The sequence below is a fragment of the Pristiophorus japonicus genome, chromosome 1, assembly GCF_044704955.1.
Source record: "Pristiophorus japonicus isolate sPriJap1 chromosome 1, sPriJap1.hap1, whole genome shotgun sequence".
NCBI lineage: Eukaryota > Metazoa > Chordata > Chondrichthyes > Pristiophoridae > Pristiophorus > Pristiophorus japonicus.
The window spans coordinates 297,514,676-297,534,911 of NC_091977.1; the positions used below are offsets into that span (position 1 = coordinate 297,514,676).

Sequence of the window (20,236 nt, forward strand, 5' to 3'; positions counted from 1 at the left end):
AGTGTATTAGGGATGGTGTTCTAGACCAATATTTTGAGGGGCCAATATGTTGAGGAACCAACCAGGGAGCTGGCCATCCTCGACTGGATGATCTGTAATGAGAAAGGACTAATTAGCAGTCTTATTGTGCGAGACCCCTTGGGGAAGAGTGACCATAATATGGTAGAATTCTTTATTAAGATGGAGAGTGACACAGTTAATTCAGAAACTAGGGTCCTGAACTCAAGGAAAGATAAATTCGATGGTTTGAGGTGTGAATTGACTAGAGTAGACTAGCAAATGATACTTAAAGGGTTGACGGTGGATAGGCAATGGCAAACATTTAAAGATCACATGGATGAACTTCAGCAATTGTACATCCCTGTCTGGAGTAAAAATAAAACGGGGAAGGTGGCTCAACCGTGGCTAACAAGGGAAATTAAGGATAGTGTTAAATCCAAGGAAGAGGCATATAAATTGGCCAGAAAAAGCAGCAAACCTGAGGACTGGGAGAAATTTAGAATTCAGCAGAGGAGGACAAAGGGTTTAATTAAGAGGGGGAAAATAGAGTACGAGAAGAAGCTTGCCGGGAACATAAAAACTGACTGCAAAAGCTTCTATAGATATGTGAAGAGAAAAAGATTAGTGAAGACAAACGTAGGTCCTTTGCAGTCGGATTCAGGTGAATTTATAAAGGGGAACAAAGAAATGGCAGACCAATTGAACAAATACTTTGGTTCTGTCTTCACGAAGGAAGACACAAATAACCTTCCGAAAGTACTAGGGGCCCGAGGGTCTAATGAGAAGGAGGAACTGAAGGATATCCTTATGAGATGGGAAATTGTGTTAGGGAAATTGATGGGATTGAAGTCCGATAAATCCCTGGGGTCTAATAGTCTGCATCTCAGAGTACTTAAGGAAGTGGCCCTAGAAATAGTGGATGAATTGGTGATCATTTTCCAACAGTCTATCGACTCGGGATCAGTTCCTATGGACTGGAGAGTAGCTAATGTAACACCACTTTTTAAAAAGGAAGGGAGAGAGAAAGCGGGTAATTATAGCCTGACATCAGTAGTGGGGAAAATGTTGGAATCAATTATTAAGGATGAAATAGCAGCGTATTTGGAAAGCAGTGACAGGATCGGTCCAAGACAGCATGGATTTATGAAGGGGAAATCATGCCTGACAAATCTTCTGGAATTTTTTGAGGATGTAACTAGTAGAGTGGACAAGGGAGAACCAGTGGATGTGGTGTATTTGGACTTTCAAAAGGCTTTTGACAAGGTCCCACACAAAAGATTGGTGTGCAAAATCAAAGTACATGGTATTGGGGGTAATATACTGACATGGATAGCGAACTGGTTAGCAGACAGGAAGCAGAGTCGAGATAAACGGGTCCTTTTTAGAATGGCAGGCAGTGACTAGTGGAGTGCCACAGGGCTCAATGCTGGGACCCAAGCTCTTTACAATATACATCAATGATTTGGATGAAGGAATTGAGTGTAATTCTCCAAGTTTGCAGATGACACTAAACTGGGTTGCTGTGTGAGCTGTGAGGGGGACGCTAAGAGGCTGCAGGGTTACATAGACAGGTTAGGTGAGTGGGCAAATGCATGGCAAATACAGTATAATGTGGATAAATGTGAGGTTATCCACTTTGGGGGCAAAAACACGAAGACAAAATATTATCTGAATGGTGGGAGATTAGAAAAAGGGGAGGTGCAATGAGACCTGGGTGTCATGGTTCATCAGTCATTGAAAGTTGACATACAGGTACAGCAGGCGGTGAAGAAGGCAAATGGAATGTTGGTCTTCATAGCTAGGGGATTTGAGTATAGGAGCAGGGAGGTCTTACTGCAGTTGTACAGGGCCTTGGTGAGGCCTCACCTGGAATATTGTGTTCAATTTTGGTCTCCTCATCTGAGGAAGGACGTTCTTGCTATTGAGGGAGTGCAGCGAAGGTTCACCAGACTGATTCCCGGGATGGCTGGACTGACATATGAGGAGAGATTGGATCAACTGGGCCTTTATACATTGGAGTTTAGAAGGATGAGAGGGGATCTCATAGAAACATACAAGATTCTAACGGGATGAGACAGGTTAGATGCGGGTAGAATGTTCCCGATGTTGGGGAAGTCCAGAACCAGGGGACACAGTCTTAGGATAAGGGGTAGGCCATTTAAGACTGAGATGAGGAGAAACTTCTTCACTCAGAGAGTTGTTGACCTGTGGAATTCCCTGCCGCAGAGAGTTGTTGATGCCAGTTCATTGGATATATTCAAGAGGGAGTTAGATATGGCCCTTACGGCTAAAGGGATCAAGGGGTATGGAGAGAAAGCAGGAAAGGGATACTGAGGGAATGATCAGCCATGATCTTATCGAATGGTGGTGCAGGCTCGAAGGGCCGAATTGCCTACTCCTGCAACTATTTTCTATGTTTCTATGTCTATGTTTCTATGTATTTTAACCACTGTGTTAAAATATCAGACAGAGGATTGCCATACAAATGCATGCGCTAGCATCATCAACAATCATTTCTAGGCTATTATGTTGTAAACCACCAATGCATGGTTTATTGATATGTGATGCATAGTCCATCACAGACCCCATCCACGGCCGGACTGGGGTCAAGTAGGACTGTGTCATCGCCCCAACCCTCTTCTCAATCTTCCTCACTGCCATGCTCCACCTCAGTCAACAAGCTTCCCACTGGAGTGGAACTAAATTATAGAACCAGTGGGAACCTGTTCAAACTTCACCGTCTCCAGGCCAGATCCAAGACCACCCCACCCTCTGTCGTCGAGCTGCAGTACGCGGACGATGCCTGTGTCTGCGCACACACAGAGGCTGAACTCCAGGACATAGTCGACGTATTTACTGAGGCGTACGAAAGCATGAGCCTTACACTAAACATCAGTAAGACAAAGGTCCTCCACCAGCCTGTCCTCGCCGCACAGCACTGCCCCCCAGTCATTAAGATCCACGGCGCGGCCCTGGATAACATGGACCACTTTCCTTATCTCAGGAGCCTCCTATCAACAAGAGCAGGCATTGACGACGAGATCCAACACTGCCTCCAGTGCGCAAATGCAGCCTTCGGCTGAGGAAAAGAGTGTTTGAAGACCAGGCCGTCAAAGCTATCACCAAGCTCATGGTCTACCAGCTGTAGTAATACCAGCCCTCCTATATGGCTCAGAAACATGGACCATGTACAGTAGACACCTCAAGTCACTGGAGAAATACCATCAACGATGTCGCCGCAAGATCCTACAAATCCCGAGAGGACAGATGTACCAACGTTAACGTCCTTGTCCAGGCCAACATCCCCAGCATTGAAGCACTGACCACACTTGATCAGCTCCCCTGGGCAGGCCACATTGTTTGCAAGCTAGACATGAGACTCCCAAAGCAAGCGCTCTGCTCAGAACTCCTTCACGGCAAACGAGCCAAAGGTGGGCAGCGGAAACATTACAAGGACACCCTCAAAGCCTCCCTGATAAAGTGCAACATCCCCACTGACACCTGGGAGTCCCTGGCCAAAGACCTAAGTGGAGGAAATGCATCCGGGAGGGAGCTGAGCTCCTCGAGTCTCGTCCACACGAGCATGCAGAAATCAAGCGCAGGCAGCGGAAAGAGTGTGCGGGAAACCAGTCACACTCACCCCAACGACTATTGGTCCCACCTGTGACAGAGACTGTGGTTCTCGTATTGGACTGTACAGCCACATAAGAACTCATGTTGAGAGTGGAATCAAGTCTTCGATTCCGAGGGACTGCCTATGATGATGATGATGATAGTTTATTTCAGTAGCAAAACCAAAGCATAGGAGCATGATGTGCCCTCAGGGCTCCAAATTAGCCCAACATAGTTTGCTTCCAGGCAAATCACACAGATGTGAACTGCGATACTTATCTTGAAGTAAAATTTAAACAAACGTTTGCCCGCAAGAAACTGTTCAAACCAGATTTTAATCAATAACTCCAGTTTGCATCCGACAGGTTTCCATTTATTTTCTGGTGTGATGATGTGACCATGGTGACTAAACTGTAAAATCAGCAGAGAGAACTCTTATGGAGCAAAAGGATTTCAGCCAAACAACACAAATTGCCAAAATATCACTTACTATCCATCTCCTTTCCAGAACTACAAGTTGCTACTGAAATAGTACCAACTGAGGCTGATTTTTCTGGAATCCACCCCAAAGTGATGCTGGACAGATGCAGTATTCCCAGATTTGGTGAGCCAGCTATTAACATGCCTTCTCCCTGACAGAGCCTTGAGCCCGGAAGCAGAGAAGGAAACAGGGGCGCAATGGCAGGCCTACCAGAGCTGCAGCTACAGGCCTGGCCACCAGCTGAGGGTCTTCTCACTGCTGGTGGTGAACAGGGAATAATGACAGAAAGAGGATGACAGAAACAATTAGAATGGGATGGACCTAGTTATATCTACCTGAAAGACAAAAAGTGCTATTGATTTAACATCTCATCCAAAAGGCATATTGGACTGCCTCCATATTGCACTGAGGTGTCCGCCTAGATCAATGGTGAGCAAAATACCGCCCATGGGCCGAATCCAGCCCGCCAATGGATTCAATCCGGCCCGCCAAGGCCTGGCTTCGAGGCTGCATGTCCGCCCCACATAACGTCAGCGGGTCGGGTCACTGTCTCTGAGACCCCAAGAAAGAAAGCAAAAGGCAGGAGGCAACAGAGCAGAGTAGCGCTGGGGTAAGTGTAAACCACAAGGTGATAGGAAGGGACAATATGTATGAATATAAAGGGGCTGCAGGAGGGGTCAAAACTAAAAATCATGGTTTAAAAACTAAATGCACGCAGCATTCGAAATAAAGTAAATGAGTTGACGGCACAAATCATTACAAATGGGTATGATTTGGCAGCCATTACAGAAACGTGGTTGCAGGGTAGCCAAGACTGGGAATTAAACATACAGGGGTTTCTGACGATTCGGAAAGATAGACAAGAAGGGAAAGGAGGTGGGGTAGCTCTGTTAATAAAGGATGATATCAGGGCAGTTGTGAGAGATGATATTGGCTCTAATGAACAAAATGTTGAATCATTGTGGGTGGAGATTAGAGATAGTAAGGGGAAAAAGTCACCGGTGGACGTAGTTTATAGGCCCCCAAATAATAACTTCACGGTGGGGCGGACAATAATCAAGGGAATAATGGAGGCATGTGAAAAAGGAACGGCAGTAATCATGGGGGATTTTAACCTACATATCGATTGGTCAAATCAAATCGCACGGGGTAGCCTGGAGGAGGAATTCATAGAATGCATACGGGATTGTTTCTTAGAACAGTATGTTACAGAACCTACAAGGGAGCAAGCTATCTTAGATCTGGTCCTCTGTAATGAGACAGGAATAATAAACGATCTCCTAGTAAAAGATCCTCTCGGAACGTGTGATCACAGTATGGTTGAATTTGTAATACAGATTGAGGGTGAGGAAGTAGTGTCTCAAATGAGCGTACTATGCTTAAACAAAGGGGACTACAGTGGGATGAGGGCAGAGTTAGCTAAAGTAGACTGGGAACACAGACTAAATGGTGGCACAATTGAGGAACAGTGGAGGACTTTTAAGGCTTTCATAGTGCTCAACAAAAATATATTCCAGTGAAAAAGAAGGGCGGTAAGAGAAGGGATAACCAGCCGTGGATAACCAAGGAAATAAAGGAGAATATCAAATTAAAATCCAATGCGTATAAGGTGGCCAAGGTTAGTGGGAAATAGAAGATTGGAAAAATTTTAAACGACAGCAAAGAATGACTAAGAAAGCAATAAAGAAAGGAAAGAGAGATTACGAAAGTAAACTTGCGCAAAACATAAAAACAGATAGTAAAAGCTTTTACCGATATATAAAACGGAAGAGAGTGACTAAAGTAAATGTTGGTCCCTTAGAAGATGAGAAGGGGGATTTAATAATGGGAAATGTGGAAATGGCTGAGACCTTAAACAATTATTTTGCTTCGGTCTTCACAGGGGAAGACACAAAAACCATGCCAAAAATTGCTGGTCACGGGAATGTGGGAAGGGAGGACCTTGAGACAATCGCTATCACTAGGGAGGTAGTGCTTGACAGACTAATGGGACTCAAGGTAGACAAGTCCCCTGGTCCTGATGAAATGCATCCCAGGGTATTAAAAGAAATGGCGGAAGTTATAGCAGATGCATTTGTTATAATCTACCAAAATTCTCTGGACTCTCGGGAGGTACCAGCAGATTGGAAAGCAGCTAATGTAACGCCTCTGTTTAAAAAAGGGGGCAGACAAAAGGCAGGTAACTATAGGCCGGTTAGTTTAACATCTGTAGTGGGGAAAATGCTTGAAGCTATCATTAAGGAAGAAATAGCGGGACATCTAGATAGGAATAGTGCAATCAAGCAGACGCAACATGGATTCATGAAGGGGAAATCATGTTTAACTAATTTACTGGAAATTCTTTGAGGATATAACGAGCATGGTGGATAGAGGTGTACCGATGGATGTGGTGTATTTAGATTTCCAAAAGGCATTCGATAAGGTGCCACACAAAAGGTCACTGCAGAAGATAAAGGTACGCAGGGTCAGAGGAAATGTATTAGCATGGGTCGAGAATTGGCTGACGAACAGAAAGCAGAGAGTCGGGATAAATGGCTCCTTTTCGGTTTGGAAATCAATAGTTAGTGGTGTGCCACAGGGATCGGAGCTGGGACCACAACTGTTTACAATATACATAGATGACCTGGAAGAGGGGACAGAGTGTAGTGTAACAAAATTTGCAGATGACACAAAGATTAGTGAGAAAGTGGGTTGTGTAGACGACACAGAGAGGCTGCAAAGAGATTTAGATAGGTTAAGCGAATGGGCTAAGGTTTGGCAGATGGAATACAATGTCGGAAAGTGTGAGGTCATCCACCGTGGGAAAAAACAGTAAAAGGGAATATTATTTGAATGGGGAGAAATTACAACATGCTGCGGTGCATAGGGACCTGGGGGTCCTTGTGCATGAATCCAAAAAGTTAGTTTGCAGGTGCAGCAGGTAATCAGGAAGGCGAATGGAATGTTGGCCTTCATTGCGAGAGGGATGGAGTACAAAAGCAGGGAGGTCCTGCTGCAACTGTACAGGGTATTGGTGAGGCTGCACCTGGAGTACTGCGTGCAGTTTTAATCACCTTACTTAAGGAAGGATATACTAGCTTTGGAGGGGGTACAGAGACGATTCACTAGGCTGATTCCGGAGATAAGGGGGTTAGCTGATGATGATAGATTGAGTAGACTGGGTCTTTACTCGTTGGAGTTCCGAAGAATGAGGGGTGATCTTATAGAAACATTTAAAATAATGAAAGGGATAGACAAGATAGAGGCAGAGAGGTTGTTTCCACTGGTCAGGGAGACTAGAACTAGGGGGCACATCCTCAAAATACGGGGAAGCCAATTTAAAACCGAGTTGAGAAGGAATTTCTTCTCCCAGAGGGGTGTGAATCTGTGGAATTCTCTGCCCAAGGAAGCAGTTGAGGCTAGCTCATTGAATGTATTCAAGTCACAGATCGATAGATTTTTAACCAACAAGGGAATTAAGGGTTATGGGGAGCGGGCGGGTAAGTGGAGCTGAGTCCACGGCCAGATCAGCCATGATCTTTTTGAATGGCGGAGCAGGCTCGAGGGGCTAGATGGCCTACTCCTGTTCCTAATTCTGATGTTCTTATTTTCTTATCAATCATAACCAGAAACAGAGGCTGCACATCGAATCTGTCGCTCGCTGCATCAGTGTGTGGTTATCATACCCGAAACCCCACCTTCTGCTCTGGCACTGCAATGTGAAAGGTGAGTCACTCACGGTTTGTGGGGTCAGCTTCCATAAATCTGTGCAAACCTTCCAGGTAAATGCACGATAACATAAATACTTTAAATATATAAAAAAACGCCATTGGCAGTGTCATGTATTTAACCATCTTGCAATGACATAGTCATGTAACTGTAACTCATGTACACTGTACCTGTACCATAGAAATGCACACCTTGACCACAGGGGGTTAACTTGCGGGAGACACTCCTCACCTGGGTTTCCAGGTATAAAAGGGGAGGCCCCACCCAGGGTCAGCACTCCTTGGTCCTGGCAATAAAGGTGAAGGTCACAGAGTGATATATCCATGCCTCGTGTGAGTTTGTAGTAAGGTGCAAGGACACTACATTTGGCGACGAGAAACGGGAATCAATGAACCACGAGGATGGCCACCGGTGGCACAGAGGAACATTACTGTGTGGGTGAGGACTGGGACGACTTCGTGGAAAGACTCCAGCAGATCTTTGTCACAAAGGACTGGCTGGAAGAGACAGCGGCTGACAAGCGGAGGGCGCATCTACTGACCAGCTGTGGTCCACAGAAGTAGGCGCTGATGAAAGACCTGCTCGCACCCCAAAAGCCGGCGGACATGTCCTTTGAAGAGCTCAGCCAGCTGATCAGTGAGCATCTCAAGCCGGCGAGTAGCCGGCCTGGTACCCGTTCTACTCTCACCGGCGTCGGGAGGGACAAAACGTCTCAGACTTCGTGGCGTAACTGCGGCGTTTGGCCAGTCTCTAAGTTCTCCGATGCCTCCAGGGGGGAGATATTAAGCGATTTTTTTTTGATCGAGGGCATTAATCATGCCGGCATTTTCAGGAAGCTCATAAAGACTAAGGACTTTACTTTGGAAGAGGCGGCGTTGATAGCACAGACTTTTATGGCAGGGGAAGAGGAGACCAAGCTAATTTACGCGCGCAGCCCTGGTCTAAATGTGGCGACGGACCAGGGAGTTAACATGGTGAACGCGGCTTGGAACCCCGCAGGCAGGCAAGGGCATTTTGAAACCGCCCAGGCAGCAACAGGCTCTAGGGTGGGCCCGCAACAAGGACAATGGAAAGGAGATCGGCAATTCACGACATCTCGAGGAACAATGCGTCCCGCGATGGGACCATTAACACCCACCACCAGAGTGCTTAGAAACAGCCAAATGAGCAATCAGAGAGGAATGCCTGGTAATAGTCATTTTGTTAACAGCAATCTCAATCTCAGCTCATGCTGGAGGTGTGGGGGTAGACACACTGCGAGAAGCTGCAGGTTCCAGCAATATACCTGTAGGATTTGTAAAGTCAGTGGACACTTGGCCAGGATGTGCAAAAAGGCAGTAGCGAGGCTAGTCTGCGAGACAGAGGAACTAGACGAACGGTCTGTAATGCAGGATGAGGCCTGGGGAACAACCATGGATGCTGAAGTTCAGAGAGTTCATGTAGCTGACGTCCACAGCTCATACACTAAAACGCCACCCATGATGATGCAAGTCTTACTGAATGGCATCCCGGTGCACATGGAGCTAGCCAGTCACTCATGAGCGCCCAACAAATTGAGAGACTATGGCCACACAGAGCTAGTAGGCCCAAACTGGAATGCATTGAGACGCAGTACACCAAAGAGATCATCCCAGTGCTGGGCAGTGCAAACTTGGTGATAACACATAATGGATTACAGAACTGGCTGCCACTTTAGATCGTTCTGGGAAATGGCACCGCGCTTTTGGGGAGGAGTTGGCTAGCTGAGATGAATTGGAAATGGGAGGATGTGCACGCCACTTTGTGGGTCCGTTCATGGGGAAAATGTTCCTGATCGTTGTCGATGCATACTCGAAGTGGATCGAGTGCATCATATTGAACTCGTGCACAACATCCATCACCGTGGAGAGTCTGCGTACAGTTTTCACGACCCATGGCTTGCCGGACATCCTGGTCAGTGACAATGGCCCGTGTTTCACCAGCCATGAATTCCAGGAGTTTATGTCGGGCAATGGTATCAAGCACGTCCGGACAGCGGCGTTCAAGCCGGCTTCCAATGGCCAGGCGGAATGGGCAGTCCAATCATAAAACAGGGCATGCTCCGCATCCAAGGACCCTCCCTTCAGTACCACCTATTGTGCCTCCTGCTGGCCTACAGGTCCCGCCCGCACTCGCTCACGGGAATCCCACCAGCGGAACTCCTCATGAAACGCACGCTCAAGACGTGGCTGTCCCTCATTCACCCAGCCCTGGCAGACATTGTTGAGGGCAAGCGCCAGTCCCAAACCGACCTCCATGATCGAAACTCAAGGGGGAGGTGTATAGAAATAGATGACCTGGTATTTGTGCTTAACCATGCTTTGGGACCCAAGTGGCTTGTGGGCACCGTAATTGGCAAAGAAGGAAATAGAGTCAGGGTGGTCCGACTAAACAATGGGCAGATATGCCGCAAACGCTTGGACCAAGTAAAGAAAAGGTTCAGCATAGACACGGAGGAACCTGAAGAAGAGCATGAGATGGCACCCACACCACTGCCAGTGGACGAGCAACAAAGACAGCCCTCAGCATGCACAGTCTCTGCGGCCAGCCCGGACAGGCCGGAATCACCTCAAGTGACAGAGACGCGTGCCGAGGCTCAGCCACCAGAGTCACAACTGTGGCGCTCCACGAGAGAGCGTCGACCACATGACAGACTTAACCTCTGAAACTAAAAGACTTAAGGGGGGAGGTGATGTCATGTATTTAACCATCTTGCAATGACATAGTCATGTAACTGTAACTCATGTACACTGTACCTGTACCATAGAAATGCACACCCTGACCACAGGGGGTGAACTTGCAGGAGACACTCCTCACCTGGGTTTCCAGGTATAAAAGGGGAGGTCCCACCCAGGGTCAGCACTCCTTGGTCCTGGCAATAAAGGTGAAGGTAACAGAGTGACCGTGTCTGATATATCCATGCCTCGTGTGAGTTTGTAGTAAAGTGCAGGGACACTACAGGCAGCATGACTCAGAATTGCCACAATCGAATCGATTTGAAGATTGATTACTTCGAACTTAAAAAAAAACTTCCAGTGAGTTCTTAGTCTCAACTCGTCGCTGAAGGACTTTTAGCTACTAATTCACAATGGGTCCTGGACTTGATTTCAACCCAGTAAGTTATAAAATGGCTGTTTTTGTTTATTGGTGCAGTTGAGTGAAAGATGTCTGAATTCCGGGGGGGTACCACTAGTCTCCCAGCGTAACTCAGGCCCAATCGCATTGTGTCCTTGCCATTTCTGGGAGTTTCTTCAGTAAAGAGCGGGGAAGCCCAATGGTGGGCAAAATACGGCCCGTCAGTTCATTGTATCCAGCTCGTTGGACGAGGCAGAAGTAGAGCGTGAGCCGGAGCTCAGGCTGCATATCAGTCTGAGTCGAGCCATGGCTGCTCATCTCGATGACTCTTTTACCGAGAAAAGAGACCGGTGCCTCGTCTTTCCTCTCTATTTGACTATTTTACACTTTGTTTTTTATATTTAAGATAGTATTTGATGACTATTTGAATTTATATTTATAAATTATTGGGAGGGTAGAAGTGGGAGTGATGATCAATACTATTGAGTTGGCCTGTTTCACATGTACCAATTTAACACTTTGCTCTCACCAACGGTTGCGGTCCCTTTAAATTTGCTGCGCGGTATCACTTCCAGCAGCAGAAGCTGGTGAGCGGCCTGCGTGGGACCTCGTGATTGGTGCAGGCCCGTGCGGCTGTGCACCTTAGGGGGAAACATTGGTGTGCGGCCTTCGACAGCTCATCAAAACTTGTTAAGTGGCTCTCCAACCTAAATAATTATCCACCCATGGCCTAGATTGTGCGCTCAAATCCCAGAGTGGGTCTTGAAACCATGTCCATCTCACTCATGCAAAAGTATTACAACTGAATCAGATGGACACTAGGGGGTCGAAATTGCCCTCTGCCCCAAATGGGGCGCACCTACCGTTTTTGTAAGTGTTCTGTCTGCCCCAATACATGGGGCAGAGAATCTGGCGAAATTCAGGACTTTATTTTTCTTCCAGAAGCGGGGCGGTGTTCTGGGTGGGTGCAGGGTGGAAGAGTCGTTCTGTCGGCTTGGCCACCACTCTGAGTCATCAGCGACGGGGTAGGAAGGCAGCCGGGGCAGTCCCATACACCGCTGCAAAAATAATGGAGGGCAATTTTCAAAATGTCTGCGCCAACCGAGCAAGCGATGAATCCTTACCAACCTGTGGCCGGCCATCTCATTGAGGTGCCCACGACTCTTATAGAAAGGGGCAATTTCGGCCCATAGATAGTGATTTAGGGAAAGAGCCCTGGCTGATTTTCAATCCTCTTTAATCCAGAGAAGATCCGGTCAATTGCATTAATCCAACTGCTACCCCACCTAAACTCAGCAAACACAGCACAGATTAGGAATCAAACGTCTTACCTTCTGGTCTGTATAGCCTAGTGCTACACCAGCCAGTGCCTTTACCTACAGGGCTTTCACATCCTATATTAAAATATCACACATCTGCATGACTAGGAACCACTCAAATTTAACACATGCAGTTAAAGGAGAAACTGCATCTGAACAAATTTCTAGCTTGTAAACCAAAAATGAAAAATAAAAGTATTATATCAATGACAGCAGCAAAGGACTGCATAGTTTTAACATAAATAAACTTTCTAATGGATTCCTGCATACAAAAGATTTCCCATAAAGATACATCTGTGACAGTATGGAAAGCTGACATTCTTGACGGCAACACCCTTCTAACAGCTGCTCCAATAATAATTGAAGCAAATCCTAAAAATATCTCCAAAGGTAAGCCAATTAATCCCGCAGCATGCAAGATCTACATATATGAGCAGACAAAGCCTTTCTGTAGAAGTCTTTCCTAAATCGGATTGAACAAAATGCTTTTTTTCCTCCGATGGCCTGCAGTGATGCCTTGCTTCTTCATATACACTGCTCCTAAACAAAGTTCTCAATGTTTCAGGAACCAGGGAAAGCTGGTTTCAGTAGGGACGTATAGTATTAGGCAGTCCCTCGTATCAAAGGTGACCCGCTTCCACACCAAAAAGGGAGGAGTTCACAGGTGCTTCAATGAGGGACCTGACATTCCAGGTCCCGAACTACATATTGAAGGGTGGAAGACACTTGAGCGTGAATTCTTTTAATGTGGGGTGGCCGTTGCACACCAGCCACTACACGGGCTTGACAGAGCTAGGTCCAGTGGCAAGGGTTAACCAAGACAACTGGAGACCAAGTTCTGCTGTATGGACCTAGTGCGCACACATGCTCCTACTGTCCATAGATCGTAGTGTGAGCTGGCCCGTGCTGCCCCTGGGCCCTCGCCTCTTCTGGGTCCCGAAACCTCGTCTCTCCTGGGCCCCGATCATGATGCTCCAGGGCCCCGATCTCTCACCGCTCCTCCGCCCAGATCAAAAATGGAGCAGTCAGTAACAGAACATCAATTAGTCTCCTTATCTTGGAGACATCAAATATCGACACACTCTTATTTGAAATATCAAAATATTAAACTCCAGCCTAGTTGAAGGGTTATCGTCAGCAGAAACAAACACCAACTAACAGAATTAACTCGATTCAGTAGGGATGTGAATAACAGCAGCAATAACAGCAGAATCCAACCCTGCAGTCACTTGTGAACTCGCTGGTGTCTCAGCAGGTTGGATGACTGAGTGAATCCCCTCCCACACACCGACAGGTGTAAAGGCTGCCTCAATTTGGAAAAGAGCATTAACCATTCTGTCATGTTCCTTACTGCTATTTTGATGGCAGGTTCAATTCAGTGCCTCTGTGAACTTAAAGCATCACCACTGACATTCTTACTGCATGGATTTCTCTCAGAGAAAACCTGTCCCTTGCCTATTTTGCTTGTTTTCTCTGCCATGATAAATTAAGCCACTTAACACCAGCAATCATTGTTGGTATAAAGCATTATATTAATAGCAATTCAACTTTGCTGACCAGTAGTGTCAGGTGTCCTTCATTTTGCCCCATTCCCCCCACCCCCGCCCGCCCTCCACTGTACACGCGATATCAAGAAACAGTTGAGCACACTAGATACAGCAAAAGCTATGAGCCCAACAACATTCCAGCTGTCATGCTGAAGACTTGTGCTCCAGAACTAGCCACGACTCTTACCAAGCTGTTTAAGTACAGCTGCAACACGAGCATATACCCGACAAAGTGGAAAATTGCCCAGCTATGTCCTCTCTACAAAAAGCAGGACAAATACAATGACTGCCTTAATCAGTCTACTCAATAATCAGCAAAGTGATGAAAGATGTAATCGACAGTGCTATCAAGCGGCACTTACTCACCAATAATCTGCTCACTAATGCTCAGTTTGGGTTCTGTCAGGACCACTTGCTCCAGACCTCATTGTAGCCTTGGTCCAAACATGGAAAAAAGAGCTGAATTCCAGAGGTTGAGGTGAGAGTAACTGCCCTTGATATCAATGCAGCATTTGACCGAGTGTGGTATCAAGGAGCCCTAGTAAAATTGAAGTCAATGGGAATCGGGGAAAACTCTCCGCTGGCTGGAGTCACACCTAGCACAAAGGAAGATGGTTGTGCCTGTTGGAGGCCGATAATCTCAGCCCCATGACATCGCCGCAGGAGTTCCTCAGGACAGTGTCCTAGGCCCAACCATCTTCAGCTGCTTCATCAATGACCTTCCCTCCGTCATAAGGTCAGAAGTGGGGATGTTCACTGATGCTGGCACAGAGTTCAATTCCATTCACAACTCCTCAGATAATGAAGCAGCCCGTGTCTACATGCAGCAAGACCTGCACAACATTCATGCTTGGGCTGATAATTGGCAAGTAACATTTGGGCCAGGCAATGATCATCTCCAACATGCAAGAGTCTAACCACCGCCCCCCACTATCAACATCCTGGGGGTCAGCATTGACCAGAAAATTAATTGGACCAACCACAAATTCTGTGGTTACAAGAGCAGATCAGAGGCTGGGTATTCTGTGATGAGTGACTCACCTCCTGACTCCCCAAAGCCTTTCCAACATCTACAAGGCACAAGTCAGCAGTGCGACTCAAGAAGCTCGACACCATCCAAGACAAAGCAACCCGTTTGATTGGCACCCCATCCACCACCTTAAACATTCACTCCCTCCACACCTGGCGCACTGTAGCTGCAGTGTGTACCATCTACAAGACTCACTGCAGCAACTGGCCAAGGCTACTTCGACAGCACCTCCCAAACCCAGGACCTCCACCATCTAGAAGGACAAGCAGGCACATGGGAACACCACCACCTGCAAGTTCCACTCCAAGTCACACACCATCCTGTCTTGGAATTATATTGGTATTCCTTTATCGTCGCTGGGTCAAAATCTTGGAACTCCCTAACAGCAGAGTGAGAGTACCTTCACCACAAGGACTGCAACGGTTCAAGAAGGCGGCTTAACATCACCTTCTCAAGGGTAATTAGGGATGGGCAATAAATGCTAGCCTTGCAAGCGATGCTCTCATCCCTTAAATGAATTTTTAAAAAATTACCATAGCACTTTTGAGCTGGCACACTAGTGCCTCGATTGTTTTGTAGCCTTGTTAGGTTCATGGATTATTGATGGTCAACGACAACCAACAAAATTCCAATCTGTACACATTGCACGTGTGATGTGCTAAAATCCTTCCATATGAAATGGATGCTATATCTGAAGTAGGCTCTTGCATGTTGGAAATGGGAAAGGACCTTCTGCAGTTTCATAGTTTATGCAAACAGGAAATCATTACATTTGAGGCAGCTTTCAGTGCTTCCCATCCCGTGATTTATTGGAGGAGGATGAACATGAGCTGAGAGGAACTGCAGCAGATGTCAAATGACACCAAAGGCACATTGTCCAGACCTTCTGCTATGCTAATCATCTACATACCTTGGCACAGCCACCAAGCACTGACTGCAAGTGGTTTAATAGGGAGACAGTTACAGAGCTGCTTGAGGAAGACCAGCAGACAATCTTGGACATAGGGACAGAATGGTCAGTGGCTGTAAAGTTGACTTGACCATGATGCAAAATTTTTATGCCTCCATCTTTTTTTATACACTATTGCCTCATGTTTCTATATAAATTACATGGGCTATCTTATATTCAGTGCAACTTTTCCACACAGTTCACAGGCTACTAAATCTTTCACACAGTCTACACGTGGCACATCTAAAAGAAAAGACTTGCATTTACATACTGCCTTTCACAACCACCGGACGTCTCAAAGTGCTTTACTGCTAATGAAGTACTTTTTGAAGTGTAATCACTGTTATAATGTGGGAAACACTGCAGCCAATTCGCACACAAGCTCCCACAAACAGCAACGCATAATGACCAGATAATCTGCTTTAGTGATGTTGATTGAGGGATGATGATTGGCCAGGGATAACTTCCCTGCTCTTCTTCAGAATAGTGTCATGGGATCTTTTACATCTACCTGAGAGAGCAGATGGTGCCTCAGTTTAACATCTCATCTGAAAGACGGTAACTCTGACAGTGCAGCATTCCCTCAGCACTACACTGGAGTGTCAGCCTAGATTTTTGTGCTCAAGTCCCTGGAGTGGGACTTGAACCCACAACATTCTGACTCAGAGGCAAGAGTGCTACCCACTGAGCCACAGCTGTCACTCCATGTCAGTAGAAGAGACATTACCAGAACATTTGCCAATTTCCTGCCCATAGGTGCGACAGAGCTGATTGGTGCTTTACCCAGGAGGGGCAACAGCTCCATCGCGGTACCCAATAACCAGCTAGAGCAGCAATGACAGGGGCTGCCCAATTCTACCAGACTACAGGCTTTCCAAAAGTACAGGTGGTGATTTATGATACCTATGCGAGTGCCCGGGCACCTAGTCAAAATGCAATGGCTAGCCGGAACAGAAAGGGCTGTGTAGCTGGTCAATGACCACTAGTACTATACCATGCAGGCTAATGCCTGGTTCCCAAGCACCAACCCATGATGCTTTCATTTTGTGCTAATTTTCTCAGCTCAGTTATTTGAAGATAAACAGACGATGAAGAGAGGTGACCAATGTTACCCTCTTCAACCTATGGCTAATGACCTCACAGCAACCACAGACAAATTTGAGCACAGACACAACAATCTACATGCAACCAGCAGGATGATTACTCAGCACACCACTGACATCTTAACGCAATGCCTCAGATATGTTAACACATAAGGATGCTTTATTGGACAGCCCCTCCTTGCATCCCCTAGGATCTCCAAGGTGATGATGATCATCCACTGCATGCTCTAGAACTTTGCTATTCGAAATCAGTTTCCCATATTTGTGAGTCTTGGCCAAGGCTGGAAGGGGAGGGTAGAAAGTAAATAAGTGTTAGACATGAATAAAGAGAAATGAAACCCAATACAGGTATGTCAGTACAACACTGGTTCTGTGGACAAGTGAATGAATTGTACAGTAGTTGCTCTCCTGTTTCAGGGATGGCTAATAAACATTCAACTGCATCAGGTGGGTAGGTAGAGAGTTGGTTAATTTGGCACCAGGATAACAGGGTCCCATTCATGGTTCAAGCCCCACTTCATAGACTTAAGCACAAAATCCAGGCAGACAGTCTAGTGCAGTACTGAAGGTGATACGTCCTTACTATACAGTATAAATGCACATGAGGCCCATGCTTGAGAGAAGGTCAGTCTGTGACCTGTCCTTTATTACTTAGCACTCAAGTGATGAAAGTGGGTGGAGCTTCCGCTTTTATATCTGAAGGTCCAGGTTAGGAGTGTCTCCCACAAGTTCACCACCTAGTGGTCATTGTTCTCACAGTGTACAACTTAGGTCAGATTATACATGGGTGACAATGCTGGTTGAATACATGACATCACCTACCCCCCAAAGTCTTATTGGGATCACAGGTTGAGTCTCTCTGGTGGTTTACGCTCTCTTGTAGAGCGCCTGAGTTGGGGCTCCAGTTGTTGGGCGCTGGCCTGAGTGTCTACTGTTTGCGGTGCCTCAGGCCTATCCGGACTGCCCACAGTGACTGGGCTCTCCTCCCTTTGGTTCCGGTGTTCGGTCACCTGTAGTGGAGTGAACTCTATATCGTGTTCTTCCTCTGCTTCTTCTATGGGGTTGCTAAACCTCCTTTTTGTTTGATCCACGTGTTTGCGGCAGATTTGTCCATTGGCAAGTTTAACTGCCAGAATCCTATTTCCCTCTTTGGCAATCACAGTGCCTGCGAGCCATTTGGGCCCTGCAGTGTAGTTGAGGACAAAAACAGGGTCATTTACATCAATACATCGCGCCCTCGCATTCCTGTCATGGTAGTCATATTGTGACTGGCGCCTGCTCTCGACAATTTCTTTCATGGTGGGGTGTATAAGGGATAACCGGGTTTTGAGCATCCTTTTCATTAGCAGCTCTGTGGGTGGAACCCCTGTGAGCGAGTGTGGTCAGGATCTGTAGGCCAACAGGAAGCGTGATAAGCGGCTTTGTAGGGAACCCCCTTGGATTCTGAGCATCCCCTGTTTGATTATCTGCACTATTCGTTCTGCCTGGCCATTTGAGGCCGGCTTGAATGGTGCCGTTCTGACATGGTTAATTCCATTGCCTGCCATGAAGTCCTGGAATTTAGTGCTTGTGAAGCTTGAGCTATTGTTGCTGACCAAGATGTCCGGTAGACTGTGGGCGGTAAACTTTGCCCGTAGACTTTCTACCATGGCAGAGGATGTGCTTGAATTTAAAATGCCACAAAATCGATCCATTTGGAGTAGGCGTCTACTACAACCAAAAACATTTTTTCCATGAAAGGACCTGCGTAGTCCACATGGATGCGTGACCAAGGCTTGGCGGGCCATGGCCAGGGGCTAACAGGGGCTTCCCTGGGCGCATTGCCCAGCTGGGCACACGTGTTGCACCTGCGAACACAAAAGTTCCACATCTATCCCTGGCCACCAAACGTGTGACCTGGCAATTGCCTTCATCATGACAATGCCCGGGTGCTCATTGTGGAGTTCTCTGATGAACACCTCTCTGCCCATCTGGGGCATGACTACGCGGTTTCCCCACAGTAGGCAATCGGCCTGAATCGAGAGTTCATCCCTGCGCCTGTGAAATGGTTTAAATTCCTTAGGGCATGCCCTGTATGTGGCTGTCCAATTCCCATTCAGGACACATTTCTTGACTAGAGACAATAGCGGGTCTCTATTTGTCCAGACTTTAATCTGACGGGCTGTCACGGGTGAGCCTTCGCTTCCAAAAGCTTCAACAGCCATGACCATCTCAGCAGCACGCTCGGTAGCCCCCTAAGTGGTGGCTAGTGGGAGCCTGCTGAGTGCATCGGCGCAGTCTTCGGTGCCCGGTCTGTGCCAAATTATATAGTCATAGGCGGCTAACGTGAGTGCCCACCTCTGTATGCGAGCTGACGCGTTTGCATTTATGGCCTTGTTGTTGGCCAAAAGGGACGTTAGGGGTTTGTGATCTGTCTCCAGCTCAAATTTCCTGCCAAACAGGTACTGGTGCATTTTCTTTACCGCATATACACATGCGAGTGCTTCCTTTTCTACCATCCCGTAGCCCCTTTCTGCCTAGGACAGACTTCTGGAGGCATAAGCTGTAACTGACCCTTGGCATTGACATGCTGCAACACACACCTGACACCATAGGACGACGCATCGCACGTTAACACAAGTTTCTTACATGGGTCATATAGCGTTAACAGATTGTTGGAACATAACAAATTGCATGCTCTATTAAAAGCCCTTTCCTGGCTGTCCCCCCAGACCCATTCGCGACCTTTGCGTAGGAGCACGTGTAGCGGTTCTAGCAGCATGCTCAATTTGGGAAGAAAGTTACCAAAATAGTTCAGGAGCCCCAGGAACGAACGCAGCTCCGTCGTGTTACGGGGTCTGGGTGCTCTCTGGATCGCTTCCGCCTTGGACGCAGTAGGGCTGATTCCGTCTGCTGCTACCCTCATCCCCAGAAATTCTATCTCTGGAGCTAGGAAGACGCACTTCGCCTTTTTCAGTTGCAGCCCTACCCGGTCCAGTCTGCGTAGCACCTCCTCCAGGTTGTGGAGGTGTTCTTCAGTACCGTAACCCGTGATGAGGATGTCGTCCTGAAAAACCACCGTCCCTGGAATCGACTTGAGGAGGCTTTCTATATTTCGTTGGAAGATCGCAGCGGCCGAGCGAATCCCGAACGGACATCTGTTGTACTCAAACAACCCCTTGTGTGTCGTGATGGTGGTCAGCTTCTTCGACTCACTCGCCAGCTCCTGGGTCATGTAAGCTGAGGTCAGGTCCAATTTTGAAAAAGGTTTGCCACCGGATAGTGTCGCAAAAAGGTCCTCCGCTCTTGCTGGCGGGTACTGGTCTTGGAGTGACACCCGATTGATGGTGGTCTTGTAATCGCCACATATCCTGACCGACCCATCCGCCTTGAGCACCAGCACAATCAGGCTCGC

General features: G+C 47.2%; 1 protein-coding gene across 3 annotated transcripts in view; it reads right to left on the reverse strand.

Moving 5' to 3' along the window:
* The window catches only part of LOC139271122 (neurocalcin-delta), a 484,215-nt gene that overhangs the window by 205,674 nt on the left and 258,305 nt on the right, over positions 1 to 20,236 (reverse strand). The window contains exon 1 of one of the 3 annotated variants that reach the window (XM_070888490.1): positions 11,758 to 11,927. The exons of the other annotated variants lie outside the window; for them this stretch is intronic. The gene's annotated coding sequence lies outside the window, so the exon portion shown is untranslated. Of the gene's footprint in view, positions 1 to 11,757; positions 11,928 to 20,236 lie in introns of those variants that run through there. 3 annotated transcript variants of the gene reach the window in all.